The sequence below is a fragment of the Gallus gallus genome, chromosome 1 (assembly GCF_016699485.2).
Source record: "Gallus gallus isolate bGalGal1 chromosome 1, bGalGal1.mat.broiler.GRCg7b, whole genome shotgun sequence".
Lineage (NCBI taxonomy): Eukaryota > Metazoa > Chordata > Aves > Galliformes > Phasianidae > Gallus > Gallus gallus.
In genome coordinates this window covers 101,356,946-101,380,523 of record NC_052532.1, presented here as the reverse complement: position 1 = coordinate 101,380,523, position 23,578 = coordinate 101,356,946, and the positions used below count along the sequence as shown (strand labels likewise).

The window sequence follows — 23,578 nt, the reverse complement described above, 5'->3', positions numbered from 1 at the left end:
TACAAAGTAGGGCTAACTATTTTGGAGAGCTTAAGGTACAAATATTTTACAGATGGTGTAACTTTCAGAAGTGTTTCTCTCAGCTGTGAAATGAGATTTTTCTGGAGGGAATGATTCTTCGTTGCCTGAAAACTGTTCTAGCAAGGCCAGGAAAAAAAAACTGCCTGCGGTTTGGTGAGAAACACACAGAGCCTTTAAGTGCAACATAGAGAAAGCTTCAGTGCTTTTAAGAATGAGACTGAGCTGCTCTCACACACATAGTGTTTAGCTCAGGGAAGTTACAGATAGAAACAGTGAGTAAAGTCTGAAATGATTCCACAAGGATAATGTTTACCCAGATTAGCAAACTTTGCTATTCTGTGTGCTGGTTCAGTTGCTAAAGCTCAATCAAGAGCAGTGCAAGAGCTGTTCTGTGCATCTGTGGCTTCTTATGGCACCAAGTCACAGAAACCACAGCAAACCACTCCACACAATAGAAGCCACCAGCAAACATACATATGTGATGATTCAGTCTCAGTCGCAGTGCTGACAATATGGATTAGCTGACAAAACACCGCAGCTGTACAAGCCCCATCTAACATGCAGTTGGTATCAGGTGATGGCATCACTGGTAACAGAGGTAATCACACAAGAAAACTGGCCAAGAAAGATTTACAAAGATGTAAATTAGCATCAATCTTCAGCATGAAGAAATAAATACAGCAGAGAAAGTATTCCTTCATTATACAAACAAAAAAATCCGTAAGAAAAAAGCATTATGCTACCATGAAGACACATACATGTTCATGTGTAACACTAATGACAGCACATCAGCTCTTCTGTCCCAGATACAACAAGAACGAACATGGGAGAAGAACAAAGTACTCATAATTTTTGTCCTTCAGTATGGCTTTAGTGTAGGAAAAGTTACAGCACAAGCACACATCTGAGAGGATGAAACATCACGTTTTCCTTCTGTTTATTTTGATTAATGCTAATTGAACACCTTGAAAAGGCTACAATACAATTTACGTTGCTCCAAGCTGTATATATTGGTTTTCAGAAGCAGGGCAATAACAACGTGTGTCAGTGCTTTCACCAAAACTTGTTATTAAAAATATGTCAAGAGATGTTTGCAAGAAAGAAAGAGTATCAGGAGACAGAAAAGGCACACAGCAGAGGCACATCAATATGCAGTTGTTAATATGCAGTTCAGATTCCTCTTTTCATTTTAAAGTGCCCTCACCCTTCAGTGATCACAAAGAATAGGAGTAACTTGGCAGATTTAACAGTATCAGTAACAAAAGTAATAAGAGGCAGATCTTGCTGCCTCTGTTTGAATGACAGTTCACTTACCTGCCTTCTCCTTTTTCCTTTCTCCAGTAACCACACAATGTATTACATGTTTTATGCTGCGTGTTTTGCTTCAGTGTAAGTGCACACAGGCAGGAAACAATTTCTCTGATGATATTACATGGAGCAGGATGAATGCTAGGGTTTTGTGAGTGGTCTGAAACTTAATTTGTGCAGCTTGTGAACCATGCAGAGGTACACGGCACAGGCAGCTCTGCATAGCTCCCAACTGCACTTCCATCTCAGTCCCCTGGCTGTGGTTGTGTATTCATGTGCGCTCTGTCACAGGGTTAGCAATTTTAGAAGATTAATAAAACAGCAGCTGCCGATGATCTCAAGTCCTGTCTACCTTGATAACTTCAATTAAAAGAATGGGTAAGACTCCTATTTCAGGTAACTTTATGTGCTTTTGCTTTGATTCTGAATTCGTTTGACTAAGTACCAAAATGGAACAAAACTGAGAAAAAAAAAAAAAGTGCAGTGTCATATCCAGTACTTTGCTTCAATCATTAGCACTTTAATGTAACTTTAGAAAACATAGATTCTCTGCCTTTGGCAGAAGTAAATTCAAAAGTTTTGGCATGTAACAGTTGTGTGCAGATGTGTGTGCTTAGAGAGATTCCATTTGAAGAACAGTATTCTTAAGTCTAAAGTCTGTAATTTCAGTGAGAAATTAATGTAATTATTTGCATAAAGACATACTAACACTTAATTTCTAGGCTTCTTGAACATGTTGTCTAGAACATAACCTCAAATAACTACTCAAAAATATTTGGAAAGAATGTACCCGATCCTGCCATATTACATCCATGTCCCTGCACACATCTAGATGATCTACTATATCAGATAAGTAACTTGTAACACACAACAACAAAATAATTTTCCTCTTGTTTAGGTGTGTATCTTAGAGAGTATCCAGAGACTCAACTTCCATGATGTTGAATACTGTCATAATGTCAGCAGATAGCACTGTCACCTGCAGTGGTACTTTGTACAGCTTTCAGATGTGATACCAAGTATCAAGATTGTCACAAAATAAGAAGAAAAAAAAAGAAAAAGAAAAAAAAAACATACACCTTTAGCAGGACAATAAAATGGTTATTGTTATTTGTCCTTGGGTTCTTCTGTTACCTTTTGTTCTCATCATTTTTACTGAACTGCCTTTCCTCAGGCTGCTGTTAAATAAAATTTCTCAGGATACTGTTAAATCTGCCAAGTTACTCCTATTCTTTGTGATCATTCAAGGGTGAGGACACTTTAAAATGAAGTTCCTCAGGGAGTTGATGTAGGTTGTTCTGGCTATGTGCTAAAATACTGTTTCCACTTCATCCATCTCTCCTCATCACTCTTCCTGCATAACTTAGTTTCCAACATACTTTACAATCAGTTCTGTTACAAATTTACAATGACATTTCACTACCCACAAAACAGATTATATGACTGAATAACCTACAATGTGGACACTAGAAATGTTTCTGAACCTTATTAGCAGTGGCTATAATCAGCAGCAAGTAAAAAGTTCACTGAAATAAGATGGCCGTCAGCAGTACCCATCCAGAGCCTACAGTTGTAGCCAGTGAAGCAAACAAGAATTTTATTTGTCTAAACAGAAAATTAATTAATAAATTAATTAATTTAAAAAATAATAATAAAAGATGAACTTTCATGAATGTTTACTTAGAGCTTTCAATTCAATTCAGACAATTTATTTGTGTTTAAAGTGGATTACTTCCTGGACTCCATGGTGAGCAAGAGAAGTACAAAATGATTTGACAACAGAGAGAAAGGTCTGCTGTTTTGTTGTTGTTGTTGTTGTTTGTTTGTTTTTCTCCTGCTGAGTCAGTAGGGATGGATCTCAAAAAGATGAAGACAGATCAAGTAATAGACAGTGTAATTTTTTTAAGAGTAATCAGAGCTATTTTGAAAAGCTTTCAACTACCAATCTATGGTTCCAGCTCACAGTACGACATCCTCTGCTTAAGATAAAGAAGAACAGATTGCTCCCAGGGTGTATAAGAAATACTTTGTTTTCAAATGAGAAGGCTAAATAATACAGAATGATGGTATTTTCATACACAATTTACTTATGACAGATACAAGTCTGCACCTTTGGAAAAAGAAAGGCCAGGGTCAATGTGGTGAGCCATGAACAATTAACTAAGTATAATCAAAATGTGTTTATTTCTTTATTTATTTCATACACAGATTATACATGACAAAAGACAAGTCAACTGATAAAAACTTGTACTTTAACACAAGGAGACTACTGATTCTGATTTAAATGTTTGCATGCATATTAAGTTCCATTCAAATATGTAAAAGTGTTCTACATGCTCTTAAAAACCATTAATATCAGGACAACTGTTAATATTTAATATAGTTCATTTTTTTCATAATTATTTTATAAATCAGACTGTTTATAATCAAAGAGTGAGAAAAGACAATCCAGAAAATCTTGCAGAAGGTCCCAAGGTGCAGTGCTTTCTTTTGGAAGGCAAATAATAAGGTAGCACTTGTTTTCTGCTCTGCTTCTAACTGTTAATTGAAAGATTCCTGGTCTCATGACCTAACTGAGGAAATCAAATGCAATCTACATATACATATATCATTAGTTACAGATGACAAAAAATGGAGGAAAATTTAAGCAGTGGTTAGTTCCTCCTAAGTTCTTTTAAGAAACTTGCAGATGATCAGCACTGCTGATAGGAAAGCCCTATAGTCAATTAGCAGCTGAAAGAACAAATAATTTTGGCACTCAAGTCACATAAATACTGTGCAACTGTTATAGTCTAGAAAAAAAAATGGAAATTTCCGTTCCACGAGAATCACTGATATTTCATACGTTTCCATCACTTATTGGAATAACAAAATGTGTATAAATTAACATATATGTAATTACATCTTTTCGTTATACACATTTTGAATATAACAATAAAATTCAAGATTATCTTGATTCAAAAATAGTGATTAATTAATGTTGTCATTTTAGATGACAAATTTTTCAGAGTATAAAGTATTTTTTATTTTCCTGTTTAAATTTGTATTGATTTAAGGAGTCTTCAATCTATTTTAAATAAAGTATGCTAAACACCCTGGATAAACTACAGTTGGTCAAGTAATTCCTTTGATATCCAACATCAAAATCTCCCTTACAGTACTCACCTTCTATACTAGCAGTATTCTTCAAGAGATCCCAGATCCTCTGGGATAGTTTCCAATTTGGACTTATCTGAAACCAGTATTGTCCTTAGCTCATGTCATTTTCCCGTCCTCATTTAAAGAGAGAGAGAATACATCAGTCTTGCTTTAATTATGGTCAGTAAGGAAAGCCAAGGCCTTGCCCTGGAAAAGACTCTTTCTATTTTTTCTTTGCCCTTACTCTAGTTTAAAGTTATCATTCTTGCACATGTTTTCTTGAAAAACCTACACTCAGTATTTCCAACAAGCTCTCAAGAGGGTTTCCTTCCAGCAGAATCCTAACGCATCCCACCATCATATTTTGTATTTCCCTAAGGAGAATTTTACTTTTGCAGGCACCACAATTTCTAGTGAAAGATCACTACAGAAAAGCCACGTTCAGCTCTACTCCCCTAACAGACATGTAACTCCTGTAAGGTACTGACTAGGAAACAGAAAAGGTTTTGCTGTGTAGGTTTTTCTTAAAAGATAAACACCCCTTTCATTTCTTGTTATGCTTAACCATCCTCTGCCAACAAATAAATCAGTTATTCTCTAAAAGCCCCAACTCTACATCATAATGACATAAATCTATACAGCAATCTGTGTTGGTGGAGGTGAGTTGCTTTAGTTATGTGCAGTCTCCATCTATGATGGCACTCATCCCAGAGCCATACTAAGTAGCACCTAACTGAAGAGTCCATTAAAATTAATTTCTGCTTCTTGAAGCAATTATTTTGTATGTCAATACCACTCACCCCATGCAATATTAACAGTTCAGGTAATATCACCTGGAAGCTGAAAGTTGACATTAAGGTATATTTAGGGAACCCTCTACAATCCTAACTACCGAAGTCCAGAACACTCATACATTCTCTCCCAGTCTTTCCTTGCAGGAGGAGAACAAAAGAGAAATCAAACAAAGGAAACCCTGAACAACATAGAACAGCTTCATACCTCTTATAGAAAACTGTCTTTGCATCAAGTACTATTATAAGATCAAAGTGCAGAAAAGGTGGCTAAAAATAAGTAGAAACAAATCTCAGTTCCCATTCCTTTATTCCCAAGAACAGATAGTAAAAATAAAAGGGAGTGATGAAAGAATGAAGTTTGAATTGGGTGAGCAATGCACAATTGATGCTTTTGTGGTTTTTTCTTTTTCATATATATATATGTGTGTGTGTGTGTGTGTGTGTGTGTGTATAGTAGACCTTTTTCCTACATTTCCAGAAACTGATTTCAGAAACTTTAGAGCAAATCTTTCATACTCTGTACAACATTTTTTTCAGGACTAGTTTCAAGTAATTGACAAAAGAGCAGAGGCAGGGACCTTTATGTAATAGATCAGATGTTTGAACTCACATATGGAAGTGGAAAAGCAGGGCTAATCTCACCTCTGCTTGAGAAAAGCTGATTTCACTTCTTCCAGATCATGTGAAGCACTATCACACAACATTAAAAAAAAAAAAAAAAAAAAAAAAAAAAAAAAGATGAGGAGATGGCTAGATGTCTCAATTGCACATCAGCCCTGTTAACTAAGCTATTTATGTAGTAATTAAAATATTCACACCAGGAGGGGAAGCTTCCCATAGGAACACACCATCCTTACTAACAGGCTAGAAAGTCATCCTAGGTTTTCAGGTTATTGAAGAGATTCATAAAGTATTGTTTGTTCCATTATAACTGAAGGTATATCTCCAAGTTCTCTCCAGAGAGAGTATATCCAGTTTACAGGCATTCTCTTCCTGATCAGTAGGCCTTGTACCAAAACATTTTTGTTTTTACCACACTGCCCTGGTCTCAAAACCAACCTGCATTTCCAGCTGGCTTTTCTTAGGATTGTAGATGACTTCAAATTCAGTCAATTCAAACCTCTGATAGAGCTCTCTTCAGTCCAGTTACTGGACTGAAAAGTTATATAGACTTTTTTTTCCTACTTTCTCTTCCTCTTCCCAGTCTAGTTTTCACTCTCACCTGTAATCTCCATCAAGTATTAAATAAGTTAAAAGGAAAGAAAGGAAAGAAAGAGAGGATGTGAACAGAGAGGAGGAGCTATAAAGTAGTTAGAATGGAAAGAAAAGTTGACAAAAGCAGCACTTGATGAGCCACTCAGTGAAACCTGGGAAGCTGAGTGAGTAACAGCAATAGAGATGACAGCAGAGCATGTTACTACACTGCAGCAAGTGGGCAGATAAACTTAGTGAACAACAACATCAACAGCAACAAAAGCAATATTCTAAAGTAATCCTATATTTTACTACTAAGCGGAAGAAATTTTATATACTGGAGGTCTTGCAGTTATAAGAAAAAGACAGATTGGACTGAAGAAATCAGCAGTGACCTACACAATTTGAGGTCATGTTAATATTTTATATTGCTATATATCCATGAAGTTTTATGCTGTCAGGCACATGACCTGAACACTATCAGAACTGAAAGCTTCTTACAGTACCATATCTGTTCATCCACAGCTGCTTTGATGGAAACGTAGGTGCTGCTAGCTGGGACAGATGGCATCACAGCCACCTCACAGGGGTGATGGTTTTCTGATATTCTCTTTATCTTAGAAAACTAATATATTGACTGCTCCTCAGAAAAGAAGCAAGAAATTGACCTTTGCAGCAGTAGGTGGCTTAACTGACAGACACCAGTGGTGTCTCCTTTGATGATTTCAAAGAATCGCACTGACAGGAACCCAAAGCTGGTTCCCTTAGCAACCACAGATGATGCATGACTGTATTATGTTTGATTTCCCATCATTTCAGCTCCTCCCTGAGATTTAGTTCTTGTTTGTTTGTCAAGCCAGTTCTCTGAAAAGCACGTTCCAGTGAAAGACTCGAAAAATTAATCCTCCACCTATTTCTGGGTAAAACATGTCCTTTTGCTCACAGAGATTTACAGTTTCAATCAAACAAATGAGATTGGGCTACTCTCCAGATTTCACTGCCAGGCCCAGCAAAGTTCTTCCCCAGAGCAATAAAAGAATTTGCCAAAAGTAACCCACCACAGCGCATCAGGTGGAAGAGGTCAACCCAAGAAGGAATGACAGATTGATACGGCTCTTGTGTAAAGTGGAAAACTGAACACAATTTGTATTTCAAGCTAGGTTAGAGAACCAAGCAGAAAAACTGCTAGAGGTTACACTTTAGGCCATGAAATATGGAACATAATAAGCAATTAAGAAAGTATTGTCCTAAGAAGACAACATGAATATTAATTAATATCAGCCCTCTAGGATACAAATAACAATATGACTCTGGAGAAGGATGATTTCACAGAAGTTAATCAGTTTTGGTGCTACGATTATTGCACTTACTTGCAAATGTGCAATAGAGGGTTTCATTAAAATAGTGAATCAAGTATACTCCTCCATTCATGACACGTGCAAATGTTAAAATGTAAATGCGGAGGAGTGGGAAAACAGTGACCCACTTTGAAGACAATGAAAGCCAGTGCATATGAATACTCACATTTAGACACTGACATCACACTTTCGAGGGTGCAGAAAGATTGAAATATCTCAACAAACAAAGAAGTGTTGTGTAGACATATGTTTCTTCTTTTTTCTTGCCTTCTTTTTCTTGCCTTATTTTATTTTTGTTATTGCCCAAAACAAGCACCTGAATTAGCTGGTTCCAGGTTGTAATTTTTTACTATGTTTTGCTCTAGTGTATTTCTTGTAAATTTGATTCATACTGAATTTTCATTTTGCCTTAGCAGTATGCTCACAACGGCATATAGCTCTGAAAAAGCAATGGTCTAACCTCTCCTGGGGAAAAATAAATACAAAATAAATACACCTCCATGGGAACACTGAATGAAACCAAAATCAAATAACAACTCTTTGTTACAATACAAGTATAAAAGGAAAATGGGAGAAAAACTAGGAAGGGAGGGAGCTGTGGTAGCTCCGGTAGAATGAAAAATCATCAGTGACATGGTCTATATATTGCCTGCACTCATGGTTAACATACAGAAAGGATGAGGCCACAGTTACTAACTGCATGCAAGAGGAACCATACAGCAGGTCCATAGAAGTTGAACTTGTATTAATGCTCTGACATCGCACTCTTTAAACAAGGTACATTCACACTGTCTAGGAAGGATAGACTATATTTTACTCTCAGGTAGGGCTGGAATCCTCACAATGAAGACTGTGAAGCTCAGAAGAATATTCAAACTTGAAAATTGGGAAAAGGCAACAGCCTAGGAATAGCCTAGTACAGTCAGATGTGACCTACCAAGTTAAGTACACATGGCTAACATTCAGAACATCACTGAAAAGGTCAACGGGAAAACAAAATCCATAATCACAATAAAGATGAATCACAGATTAGAAAATATGAACATCGACTGGCATGTGAAATATTAAGAAACAACACAAGAGCAGAGCAGGTAAGTACTTTAAGGTCAATAACTAAAAAGTCTAAAATGCATGACAGGAAAAAGAATGATTGGCCTCGACTACCAAACCTGCCTCTCTGTGGCATCTTAGAGAGCTGGACATTAAGCCAATCAACTACCATGTTGTCTGGAAACCAAATGTGTAAGAATGACAAATTCTTATAAATAAATGAGATAAAATTGGACAAAGAGAAGGTGTGAGAAATGTAGTACAGTAGGCAAAGGATCTTATCAATTGCAACATCACACAACCTTTGTAGGGAAAGAGAAGCACAATGGAATCCCTATGAGTGAAAATCCCACATCGTATATGATAAAAGCAGACTACTAGGATTGTAAATTGGACTGAAACCAGCTTCAGCCTAGAGATGAGGAAACACTGAATGAGATTCAAGATGAAAATTACATCAGTTTATAAAAGTGAAAAATTTCCATGACTATAACAAAAGTCTTGTCAGAAAATAAAATGTAGACAGACATACAAATGGGTACAAATGAACTAAAAGGAAAAGTAGCTTTGAAACAGACAAGAAAAGGCTCCGCTCTGGATTTGGTTGAGTGTGGGAGCACAAAATGGCAGATGAGCTTCATGATAGAAAAGTAGTAAGTAATATGAAGACTAAAATGTTCAAAGCCATGCCTGTGTGATACTGAATGCTGAAGTTTCAGATATTGCTCCACATCCTATGGTCATTACTGTCAGGTATCTAGAATCCTTCAGTCAACAGAAGTGTAATAGCAGCTAAAAAAGGTCAAGAAAGTGTTGGACATCATCAGAAAGGATACGGGAAAGGGAATGCAGCAAGCACCTCAGTGCACACTTATCTTTAGTGATGCATGCAGTTCTGACCTCTATCTTAAAGACATAATGAAATTAGAAGTTCAGAGGACAATGGAAATTATCATAGATGTGGATCAGTTTACAATTAAAAAAAAAAAAAACAACAAAAAAACAGAAAACTCATAGATCTTTAAGCTTGAAGATGAAGAGGAAATGGCTGAAGGTGACAAGATTTATATATACAAAACCATAATTGTAGTGGATAGCATTGAAGAAAATTCAGCTTCACATTAAACCTGCAGTAGTGAAGCTAGGGAGCAAGTGATAGCATGCAAAAAAATACATGCCAAAACCCATTTAAGTTCAGGTGCTTCCCTGATGCTGTTAAATATAATCCTGTGGTTTAGATACTTCATTAGTAAGTGGTTTTATCCTCATCTGTGTGTTTAATAAGTACTGAAGGTCTTTTCGTCCATGAATTTCCCTAACTGCTTTTAAACCAATTTATACTTTGGCATCCACTACATCCTTTGGCAAGGAATTCCACAGCTTAATTAAGCAATGGTTTGAAACAGCACTTCCTTTTGTTCCTTTTAAAACCTCTTGTCATTTCATTGGAAATTTTTCACTTCTTGTTTTTGTAATACATCATAGATAATCATTCCCCAACATCTTTCATGATTTTGAATATCATTAATTAAATATGCTCCCTCATATGTTTGTCTAAGATTAGCTGTACTAAGTATCTTTATTTACTTATTAGTGTCTCTTATACCTGTTCTATAACTCTGTTAAATTTCATATCCTTTCTTATGTTTTCCAGATTATTATACCTTTGAGATGAGAGGATCACAACTTATTGTAATGTTAAAGATTTAAGAGCATCACAAATACATGTAAACTGACCTACAGCAGTACTTCTCGTTTTTCCCTTTTCTTTCATGCATTCCTGAAAATCCTACATGCATTTTTATGACCTCTGAAAGCCTAACTGGTGTTTTAATGGCACTAAGACCTCTTTCCTGAGAGGTTAGAGAAGATTAATACATACTTTTTCAATTATGCAGTAACTAGGGTTGTCCTTGTCTTTCTTCATCTATTCTAAATTTCATCTGCCATTTTTTTGCTCAGCCACTAAGATAGCAGGATAGTGAAATAACTCAGAAGTTGGGGATTATTTTCATTATGTGACATCATTCTGTATTATCTGAGAACTTTGTCACCTAAATATTCTTCACTGTTTCAAATAATTTATAAGTAGACTGAAGACTTTTTGCTTCCCTTCATTTATCTGTAGAACAGCAGTAATTTCGAACAGCTGTTGCCTTACTGCCGGCTGCATCACTTGTTTAGATGATTATTTTTTTTTAATTTAAAAAAAAGTCAGGAAGCTTCTTATAAAATGAAATCCTTCTTTCCTATATAGCTTTTGAGGGGGGAACTACACCCAGAACTCATCTCCTCCCTACCCACTTAACCTTTCAGCCCAGAACCTATCTCCTGCTTCTCCTCAGGTTGCTGATACAAAGGGTCATGGCACTCAAGAGCAAATCAGCATGCAGCTATTGGTAACACCAGAGGGTATACATATAAACACCTAACAATCAGATCTACACACAGTGGTTGCCTGATTATCAGTTAAACTCTCTGCCATAGGGCAAGCTCACTAAGAAAACACAGATCTGTTGACTGGTACAAACATTCTTTACATGATCTGCTTCAGCTCAATGTTTTCCGCTTCAAATAATCTCTCCCTCTTACTTGTAGCTTGGAGGTAAAGCTGTACTGTGATGTTATCTGACTTGTTGAAAACGTTTGCTTTCTTGAGCTCCTGTGCTCTAAACACACTGGCAGAAGCATCAGAATTTTGTGAAGATCACATGTACCAGATGCCATAAACCTTCATGGCAAATACTTAGACCTACTATGCTCCATGCTGAAAACCCTGAAATTTCTTTCCTTTAAGCACAAACTCAGATACCTTTTTTTTTTTTTTTTTTTTTTTTTTTAAGTTTTATGTGGATTTCCTTCTGGTTTTTGTTTGTTTGTTTGTTTGTTTTTTGTTTTTTCTGGTTTTTTTTTTTTTTTTTTGGAAAGTCCTGGTGGGGGGGAAGGGCATTTTTAGTTACTTGCTTATTCTTTCAAACCACCAAGTTTCCTCTTTTCCCTGTCTACCTCCACACCCCAAATGGTTAGTAATGTGGCCTCCAAAAGCTTTTTGCCCATCAACATTCCTAAACCTTGACTTGCTCAGCTTTATAGCTTTACTAGTACGGGGGACTAAACAGGTCATGAGCTTCCTAACCAGCAGGTTTCATAAACGCTCAGCTGAGATTAGTGGTTGCATTTATGAGAGAAAATAAGTCGTCTTATATTTTGAACTGTAGAAAAAACAGGGATATATCAAAGTAAACATTACTAATTTCTGAACCACATTTAATAGGGATGATCATTTACTACTACAGTTTCAAAACTCTTTGCTTCTCAAAAGGAGCAATGTAGCTCAACATTTTATTAGAATTCTTAGGAAACTAGAATCTTAATGGATTCTTCCCAGGATATGATACCATTCGCACACCCAAAAGTCGAATCATTGTTTCTTGAAATAGCTCAAGTTGGTGTATGATATGCTAACTCACAAGCATACCTTAATCAAAAACAGACTGCACAATTTGCCAACAGATGCTCCTTAGGTCGCCTCATCATCACTCCTAAAACACTATTAAAGTGACAATCTTTTCTTTCCTGAAGTGTCTATCTAAGCAGTGACCACTGTAATGTATACTGGAATTCTGTTTCATCACATCTACAGCTATGTATTAAAAATATTACTGTATGAAATACCAAGTGAATATGTTCCTTGTTATGGTTACACAAAATAGAGGAATACTGTGTATGAATCCTTTGTTTTCTGGCTCAAAGCTTGCTTCCTGAGGTATTTCTTGTGATGAGACTCTAGGAGATGAGAGGTGGGTGCTGCCATGTGGTAATCAACATCACTGTCTGAACAATTTACATTTGAAAACATTTCTTTGGAGCTGTTTGCCTTCGGCCTAAGAGTTCAGGGAGTGCTCAGAACTGTTTACTGGACTGTTCAATGGCGGAAGATCTGTCCTGTGACCAAAGTACTCCTGTCTGCTATGGGAGACTGGGAGATGATACCATCGTATCTTGTGAGGGCAAGATACTAGTTGGTGTCTCCATACTACATCTTATCTGCTGGCAAGGCCAGAGAGATAGGAACAAAAGGAATTCCTGCTGAGATCCAAAGCCAGAAACTGTCATTCCAAAAGGCTGACTCAACCACTTTGGTCTTATAAATAAGTTTGTGCTGCCATTGCAGTGTTCATTGTGTTCTCCACCTCTACTGAAGAGCAACGACCGAACTATGAACCACGCTGGACCCATGGTGGTGACTATCTCCCTCTTGCTTCCTATAGAGACTCCTTGCTCCTATTTCCTATCTTTTCTGCTGCTCTTCTTCCCTTCCCCATCACCCTAATTTGTACCTATGAAGACTCCTTGCTTCTTCTTTCTATCTTTTCTATTGCCTTTCTTCCCTTCCCCATTACCCCAATCTGTAATAGTGTCCGTCCTCCCCTTTCTTCATCTGCCTTATTAACATTTGTAATAAACTGATTGGACCAACATTTGAACCGTTGTTTCTTAATCTCATGCCGGGTATACATATATCAGAGAACCTCCTCTCCCTCCTATAAATTGGAGCAAGACATACTGATAATAGATAAGCTTAAAAAGATCTGATGTATGAGAAATATAACAAAGTCATATAAGTGATAACAAAGCAAAATTTTGTGAGAAGGTATTATATAAAATCATGACAATAAACCAGCTATTGCTGACTTTTCATTTAGAAAAAAAATTGCTTATTAAGCAAAGGGATGCTATTCTACTTTGCTAACACAGAAAAAGTTTAGAAACTAAGTAGAGCCTCTAAATAATAATTCCTTTACTTGTTCCATAGTAAGTTTGATTTTATTTTGAAGGAAGGATTTATCCTGCATGGAAATGAAAGCAAAAAAATTAATGCTAAGTGTTCACTTTCCATTTTAGCCCATGCTGAAAATATCCTTGATTTTGTTAGCTTCGTAATTTTACAGGAATGCTTATTAAAGCACAAAAATCAACAGCAAATTAAACATAATCTTTTTTTTGTTCATGGTCAGGCATTTAAAGTTATATGTATTCTCTAGAACATACTTAGCAATGATTTATCCTTAACACGGAACAGTAGGCTTTATCAGAAACAAATCCGTACATTTTACAAAAAAAAAAAAAAAAAAAAAAGAGAGAGAGGAAAAGTTCTGACTGCATGTTGAAACATCACATGCCATTTGCTTAACATCATTTCAGACTGAAGAAACTTTTGGCAAACCAAAATTTTACCCTATCAACAAGACCAAGTGCTGGGTTCTGCACTTTGGTCACAAAAGGAAGGCTGTAAAGAGGAAAAGGATCTGGCAGTGTTGCTTAATACTTGACTAAGCATGAGCCAATAGTGTGCCCAGGTGGACAAGAGCACCAATGGCATCCTGGCTTGTATTAGAAACAGTGCCACCAGCCGGAGCAGGGAGATGATCATCTCTCTGTACTGAGTCCTGGTGAGGTCACAACTGTTGTACTGAGTTCAGTCTTGGGTCCCTCACTACAAGAAAGACGACATTGAGGCGCAGGAGCACACCCAGAGAAGGGCTATGTAGTTTGTGAGGGGTCTGGAGCACAAGTCTGATGGGGAGCAGCTGAGGCAACAGAGATAGTGTAGTCTAAAGGAGTCTCAGGGGAGGCCTTAATCACTCCCTACAACTACCTGAAAGGATGTTGTGACAAAGAAGGGTTCAGCCTCTTCTGAATAACAGTGATAGGACTAGAGGGAATGGCCACAATTTGTTCCAGGGGAGGTTCAGGTTGGATTTTATAAAACAATTATTCAAAAAATTGGTCAGGCACTGGCACAGGCTATCCAGGGAAGTGGTGGAGTCACCATCCCCAGAGGTGTTTAAGAAACCTGTAGATGTGGTATTTCCAGACATAGTTTAGTGAGCAATATTGGTAGTAGGGAGACAGTTGGACTAGACAATCTCAAAGGTCTTTTACAACCTTATTGACTCTGTGATTCTATGATCTCAATTTCATCCCAAATACCAGCTATATTACTAGTCATTGCAGCATCATATTCCTCAAAGTGTTACCAACCCCCCCTCCTCCCCCCCCAGAAAATAAGCAAATGAGTATCTGCTGTTTTGTGGTGTTGCTGCTACTACTATTCTGCTCCATTAGCAAGGAAATCAGAGCACACAACAAAACCTCATTAATTCTATTTTCCAATCCTTTCCAATACAAATCACCTTATTTCATGCATTGTATAACTTCAGTCCTACAGTGGTTTACACAGTTAATGCCAAGAGCATATCAGTACTGAGAAGTCATATCACTACATCAGAAGCTACCAAATGAATATCAAATAACAGAAGATCTGTATTTTTCCATTCCAAATGGCTTTGTCATTCCAAGTGGCTTTGTCATTTTCATTCTCCTCCGTCATGTTTGTTCCCCTATTGACTTTTTAAACCAACATTTTGCTTCCTTTTGTCTTGAACTTGTTCCAGACTACATAAGATAACACACTTTATCTGTACTATGCACAATATATAAGGTTCAATTCAAATGCCTTCTTTGGCATTGTTTCAGTTTCTCAGTGACAGCATACAGTCTACCAGACTATATACTATCTACTTCAGATTAAAGGGAGGAAATTTTAAAAAGTAACTACATATAATAAATGAAAATCAAACAGAAAGAAGTTAAGAAAATGTCTGCAGAACAGACTCCGTTTTCAAAGTTGCTCTGTCATTCTCCTAAAAATAGAACGTAGTTTGAAGTAAAAGTAGTATTCTCAGAAAATCTGTATAGAACTGAGAAAGTATTATATAGACAAAAACAAGCAAAGAGCAAAGAGAATCCATCTAGATGGATGATGAAGAGTAGCATTTTAAGTATCGCTCTCTCCATCTGGACTTTAGGATTTTAGATAGTATTTTTCTGTTAGATTTTGTGCATAGTTGCTACAGACAAATGAACATAGCTTCAAAGTTAATAATTCTTGTCCTCTTACTTATTATATAGCAGAATATCTAACACTAAATTAACTTCAAATCCTGAAATTAATACTAGGATAAAATCAAATTACTAATTCATGAGGTAAGTGGTAGCTTATTCTTTGAATTTCCCTGGTATTTACCATAAAAATAAAATGAAGGGTAAGAGGGAAGATCTACATCATTTTCTTTTTAATTTTATCAAGCAGACCAAAGCAAAGGTAACTTCAGCTTTTCTGGCGTCACACAGAAACATTATTAAAGAATAACCAATATTGGGGAAAAAAAAAAAAAGAAAAAGAAAAAGAAAAGAAGCAATATTTACACAGCTGCTTGTCTCTCACAAGATCAGTTATCCTTTTTCATTCTTTTCTACTAGAGAACTGCATGCTAGCCAACTCAATTTTATGAAGAAGGATAACAACAATATTGTGTTTGGGACAAACAAGATTAAAAGGTAACAACTGTATTCTACACTGAAAGAGGATTAGATTTTGTAGGAATGGTTTTCAGGCACATTATATGGGCTTCTGGTTGAACAGAGATGTTTTTCCTTGTATTAAACATGTAAACAGTTGTCAGTCACTGCACAGATGTCCATCAGAAAACCACCAAATCATGTAAAAAGTAGTGTGCAAGTCTGTTGTGTGCATAATACTGAGTAGTCCTGCCTTGTTTCAGATTTTGGGGATTATTTTTATCTGAATCAACAACATAGCCTAACAAAAACATGGAGTAAGCACATAGTCTCGTTCACAGCATATTACATTTCAAAGTAGTAATACTAAAGTCATAAAAACTTTTCACAAGTAGAATGACATACATTAGCTCTTTCACTGTTGTGCAAATTTATGGTGAGAGACAGTTATCTATCTAGTAAAATAATTTATTGTGCTAATTATACTAGTTATTTACTTTTCTAGAATAGCACTTTTTCAGCTGATGAGCCTCCACATCACCGCCTTTATCTTCCACCTTTCTTCTGTTTTTCTTCTGAAACATCCCAAAACAAATCAGAAGACTTTAAAGAATGAGCACAGGCTAGAAAAAGGGTCCAAAAAGACAACATACTGTCAAGCATTCATTTAATTTCAGAAATATCATGAGCCGCTTTCCTTCTGTGAGATTCCTAAAAGATCCTCAGGTGGACTGCAGGTGTTATGATGGCTGAAAGTTAAATGGACCAAGAGTTGTGGAGACAGGAATTTCAACAGTAATTTTGTCTCTACCAAGCTAAAAATGTCAAAAAAAAAAAAAAAAAAAAAAAAAAGTAATAAAAGAGATGAGTCATTCTCATGGATTTTTTGTATCGTCTTTATTTATAAGTCCCTTGCATATATTGTTATTATTTTTTAAAGGCTCAAAATTTCCCCATTTCCTAAGAAAAATCAAAATCAGGGAGAGTTAAATTACTTTAAAAATATATTACCAATATATTGGTACATAGTACCATATAGCTGTAGCATATAGCTGACAGTAGTACAAGATCTGGAAAATATTACAGACAGCAAATGTTGCTTCTTTTCAGATCTGTGGCACAGCAAGAAATTTTCAGTAGAGTAGGGAGGAGATGAGGATAGGAACAGAGGGAAATTCATACAATTTACTGAAAAGGACAGTAACAGAGTATTCACTGGTTTGGTTCAAATTTGAGAAATCTTAAAATACAAAAGTTTGCATGGGCTCTAGAGTGATTCAAATAAAATATCTGAAGAGAATATAGTTGTTTCCTCCTTGTAGTGTGACTGAAACACAAGACATCATATTTTAGACACTACTGTATCTACCCAGAAAAATGCAGAAAATTGTTTTAATTCAGAAAAATAGAGAAATAATTAAATTCCCATAGAGAAATAATTAAATAGTTACCACATATAAAATACACGTACTTTCTCTTATGTTCAGTTTCGCTTCAGTTTTTGAAGCCTAGTTCAATTTATTGCTGCTTGAATGCCTTTTAAAAATATATAGGGAGCAGATTTCTAACAAGATCTCTATATTGTTCTACATCTCTTCTTAGAGAATGAGTTGCACCTTGAGCTTCCTTTGTCTACAGTATCTCAATATCTATATATACCTAGAAGTAGGACATCTGTGGTTCACTAAGTCCATGCTCCAGAAGTTTACTAAGAAATATCATAAACACTTTTCCCCTTCAGTGCACAGTATTTGAACTTCTTCCCTAAGATAAATGAAGCTGAAATACATTTATTTAAACTCCTATCATTGTTTAGAAATACAGGCACTTATTTCTGAAGGTTCTGAAGGATTTGATTACTGTACCTAAATAATGTGAAAGTATGTGGTTAGTACATACAGAAAAATGTAAAACCTTGTCTTTTATTTTCTTAGTCTTTATTCTGCAAAAAAGAAACCAGTTACTAACAAAACTTATCTTACAAGAAGGAACCAAAACTTCACTGCAGAACTATGTTGACTAAATCACTATAGATTAAGAAGTTTTAAAATGAGTTTATATATAGTAAAAAAAAAAAAAAAAAAAAAAAAAAAAAAAAACCTCAATATGAAAGACGTTAGGCAAAGTTTCACAGTAAAAATAAAACAAAAATAGCTGTGTTGAATAGAATCAGCCAAGAGCCAAGTGTCTATCCTAGGTTCAGTACATCCATTAATGAGTTAGATAATGAAGGACCTTCCTTGAATTTGAAGGCAATATGAATATAGAAGGGGAAAGGTGTGTAAAGTGCTTTCAGTGCTGCCAGGAAGGATGTGATTTAAAAAATGTTCTTGACTAATTGAAGCAATACTCTGAGTTATGTAGGATGTAATTTGGTAAGAGGAAGAGAAAATTGTTAATAGGCAAGAATAATCTGCTGTGCAAATACAAGCACTTAGCCACCAAATAGCAGATCTACAAGTGCAGATATGTGAGCTATAAAAGGAGATTTATTTGAAGACTGGGGAGAGATTCTGAGTGTCTTTAATACGTGATAAAGGGTTCCTTAAAGAAAGTGTGCTTTCCCTATGTACCCTCAAGATAGGACAAGAAGTAATAAAACCAAACTGTATTAAGGATTATTCATGTTAGATGATATGAATTCTAGAAGTAAAAGTCAACCATGGAGTTCTTGAATCTCTTTTACTGGCAATTTTTAAGAACAAAATAGATTTTAAAAAAAGGGGTGTATGGATTTGATCCTAAGTTGGAGGATAGAATTGGACTCAGTGACTTCTTGAGTTCACTAACAGTCTTCTATGACTATCAGCTCATCTGTCACCGGCCCTGTACATTTCAGTTGGAGAGAACTCTGTCTTTCACTTCACTGTCAGTTCAAACACAGTATTTTCCTAGCTATTATCTTGCAGTGGGCTGAAACAGTTTGAAATGCCTTATTTGTATTATTTGTTGTTTTGTACATATTTAATGGTTACTACCACTAATAATATGCTACATCTTATGATTACAGTCTCATTAGAGCAGAGTGCCAAGAACTTTAATATTTTTAAGCATAAGATCAGGAAAGAGCTGTCACTCTTTCTTCCATCAGTTTTACTTTTGTAAAATTAGAGAGAAACTGTCTTGCCTTACTCAATGTATGTCATCAATTGCAAAATCAGACTAACCACAGTTTTCATATCTTGCAAACCAGCAGGTCAGAAACAGAGCTGCTGTCATCTGTTAAATTAGCTCCTAGCATGCTGGGCTGCTACGCTCTCAAATTATTAATTTTTCATAAACAGAAGTTGTTTCAAAGAAAACAATCCATACCAACTTAGAATAACTCCCATTCTCTTTATTTTCTGTCTTAAGATTTTGCATTAGTATCTTTCATGTTCCATTTCTTGGAACACTGTAAAACCAGGGATATGATTAGGTTACCTAGGAGCTCTGTATACGCCGCTTAGCTAGGTCTCCTCAAAAGAAAACTGAATTGGTATGACATGGGTTTTTTTTTCTTGCTGACCATATCAACTCTTGATATAGATCTGCTAGTGAAACATTTTTAATGCTTAATTATGGACATGCCAATCAAAACCATAGCTTCAGATAAGTAAATTTTGCACTTCAGGCTAAGAATGTATATTCCGTATTAAGTATGAATGTAACTAATCCTCTCAAAATGTCAACTCAGAATTTGAGTAGAGATAATATTTTCTAAGGAGATAAAAGTAACACTGTGTGCTAGTTTACAGAAATACTTTTAAAAATACAAAAGAACTCAAAGATATTTCTAGACAATGCATAAAAAAACAGCTTTTTGGAAAAAGATATGGACGTCCCAGGAGACAACACTGAACGGAAGCCAGCAGTGTCCCTTTGCAATAAGGAGTGCATTTTTTACATCCACGTCTTCTAAACATCAGTAAACACAAATAAATAGTACTAACTATAAAAGGACAGATCTTACCACAAAAAAACAAACAAACAAAAAAAAAACCCAAAAAAACATTATTACAAGGTCTGACCTCAAAAATAGTCCTATAAAATGGTAGGAAAATGAATATATATAAATAAAATTCACATTGCTGTCCCAGGTAATTACTTGCACATTTCAAATAGATTGCATTTAAGGAGTACACTGAACTCACAAACATAGACTCTCAAAATGAAAATATTCTACTTAAACCACAGTCATACAAAGGTGTTGATGAATTTATACTCTGAACTCTGAGTTTTTATATGACAACCAATTTCAGTTTTCTATATAAACCAAAACATAAATGCCTGTTGGTGTTACAGTATTAAATTACCTTTCTTTTATTTCACAGGTAACCCTGTAATATTTCCACAGATAACCCTGTAATATTTCTCTTTCTTTTGAATATCACTTTCCACATTGTGATTCTTGTTTAGCACACCTGAATTTTTAACTATTTATTAATCTGAGGTATATAGTTGAGAAAGCATGCAGCAATCATGTAATGTTGCATAATTTTTAAACCACTTCAGTTAAATTCTGAGATGATGCAGTTAGCAATGAAGTTAACGTAGCCAGACATGCATGCGGATTTCAGACTCTTAAATGCAATTCCCTAGTAACATATTTAACTTCAAATCTCAGTTTATCCCACTGAAATTTATAGCATTTCCTAAACTGGAAGCTCCATGTTCACTGAAACAAAAATGGAGATATGCAAAAAGACAAAATCATAAAAAGTGTTTAGATACCTGGTGGTGTGGATAGGTACCTTTAGAAGGATTTGAGAGTGACCTTAAGCCCTTCTGGAAGCTGAACACAGGGATAGGATTTGTAAGAATGCAGATGCAATAAGATGACTACTCTCTAACCTAAAAATTCAGATTACCAAGACCTTGCTCAACTGCCACATACTCTGGAAACATATGAAGCATATTCTACCAATAAAATCATCATAGTACATTAATACCTGCTTCTAGACAAATGCAGAATGATCCAGTTAGTCGTGTCATCAAAATATGGAGTTCTTATCCTCCTGCTGCCTGACAGGACACAATAATGTATCCTGAGCTGCATCCTGTGTATCTATTGATATTGTTCCAAACTGCAAAATCTGAGGAAAAGAGAGCAAGAAAAACACTATCACTTAAAAGGCAGATAATAGCAAACTAGAGACAGACTATCTGAAATACTTCTTAATTGCAAAAAACAAACAAACAAACAAAAAACCTCCTTTAAAGAGAACAAATTTTTAATTGTTGATAATAGTCAACAGGAGGAAAAGGAAAAGGAAGTGGTTAGAAAAACACTGTAGAAGTCCTCCAACTACTTCTGTCCTCAACAGTTCCATATTAACTTTTTTATTGCAGGTACAGTCCAAAGTGACATTTAATAGCAAAGGAATTAAAAATTAAAAAAAATATAAAAATTAAAAATAACAACAACTTGATATTATGTCCAGAATAGATCATTAAGTATAACTGTTCTCTCAGAATAACTGTTCAAGTACAGAGTTACATTGACAGCTGGTATCTCACAGAAAACTGTACATCAGTTTACATGGGAAACACATTGTAAAATGAGACTGTCTCCTGCAAAACTACCCTGAAATGAAACAAATAAACTATATATTATTTAGCACCCACTTGATCCAAATCTGACTGTTTTGCTGTTGCTTGGATTGTTTGATGGCTACGTCTTAGATCTGTACTTGTTTCAAAAGAGAGGACAGCACTTTTAGCTCTAAGGGGGAATAGAATATTTTTGCTAAGTTTTTACTTTGTAATCCTCAAAATGACTACTGGAATAATTTTATGCTCAGCTAGCAAGGCACTGATGACTAAATACAGCACTGTTTTCCCTGTATGATTATGTCACTACCAAACTGAAGTACATGTAGATTTTAATATCTTCTGAAATAGGTCATGTTTTGAAAGGACTCTGAATACAATTTGATCAATTACAATTCCCTCAAAAATCATGGAAAACAGTGAAACTGTAGCACAGCATATGTGCACAGTGTATGTGCAATTATTTCATGCTGAAAACTCCTCAGAGATACAAGGGAGAGACAGCGGGTAGGCAAGGAAAAGTAGCCCACCTCTTCCTCCTGTTTCCCTTCAAGTCCAGAAAAGATGATATACTTTGATGTATATTAGTTCAAGTGAGATTGAGAGCTGAGACTTAGCAAATGCTCAGAAAGAGCAAAAGTGTAAGCAAATACTCATCCAGAATCTTACTAGAAGTGTTTCACAAGTTCAATCATCATTTTAAATCCCTCTATTAATTCATAGGCAAGAGAAGATGAGAACACGTCAGGGCAACACATTCACCCCCAAGTGAAGGCTGGGAAGTAGTTTCATGTCATCCAGCGCAACCACTCCAGCTGATTAATAACAAACAGCCCAGAGTCAAGAATGGTCAGTGTGACATGAGGCCACAAGTTCATTGGAAAAAAAGATGAGTGAAGGGTCTCCTCTGAATGCAAGAAGTAACCACCTTTGTCAAGAAGCAGTTTCTAGGTGCTTTACACATGTTCATCTACTATGCATACATGCCACACTGATCCAACCCCTCCGTTGCTCCAGGCTCTGTTTTCAGGGTCTGAACATAACCTAGGAATTCATTTTGCCAAGGTCCCTGTTTCTGAAAGCTGAAACTCTACAGCTCAGGAGTTCACTACACTACACAGGCAGCTCCTCATGCTTTTTGACTTGCTTTAACTCCACAGATTAATTCTCAGCAGAGATGCTTAGCTGCACCATGCATATGCATGCAGCGCTTTTTAATAGCTGTTCTCAGACATGAGATGGCTGACATATCTAGACACAATAACAAACACTAATTTTTTTTTCATTTCCTTAGCAATGGATTTATGTAATGCCCGTTGGTGCAGAAAAACCTTTCATAACCTTCAGACCTCCTGAATCATGAAATTATCTTCACCAAGAGAGGTGAACATTGCTACATTTTAAATCTTCAAGAGTGCTGTAAAGAACAGAAGAGCCCATGTACTTCTGGCCTGTTTGAATGCCTGCCTTTTCAAAGTCTAACACCAGTAACTTTTAGTTGTTGCTATTGCTGTATACTTTGGAAATTTACCACCTTCCCAGCTCTAACCTTTTTCAGTGAGATTGCAGCAAGCTGTTTTTTTTTTCTTTCTTTCTTTCTTTCTTTCTTTCTTTTATTCTTTCTTTCTTTCTCTTTTTTCTTCCAGCAGCAGGAGGTTCCTGCGCTGGAGAACATGATGGTTTTACTTACAGACTCCAACACAATAAAACTTTTTACAAGCCTACTAGCAGCCAAAATGGATACAAAAATACTTCTGCACTTACTCACTGTTTATCAAATCACTTAAAAACATTTGTTAGGGTGAGCATAGAGGTGCT

The 23,578-nt window shown here is 35.9% G+C and overlaps 1 long non-coding RNA gene across 1 annotated transcript in view; it reads right to left on the bottom strand.

Annotated features, from left to right (window-relative positions):
* Positions 1-23,578, bottom strand: part of LOC112530572 — a 153,212-nt gene that overhangs the window by 26,713 nt on the left and 102,921 nt on the right. The window contains exon 5 of the long non-coding RNA XR_005849637.1: positions 21,160-21,303. This is a non-coding gene — a long non-coding RNA (uncharacterized LOC112530572). The remainder of the gene's footprint in view (positions 1-21,159; positions 21,304-23,578) is intronic.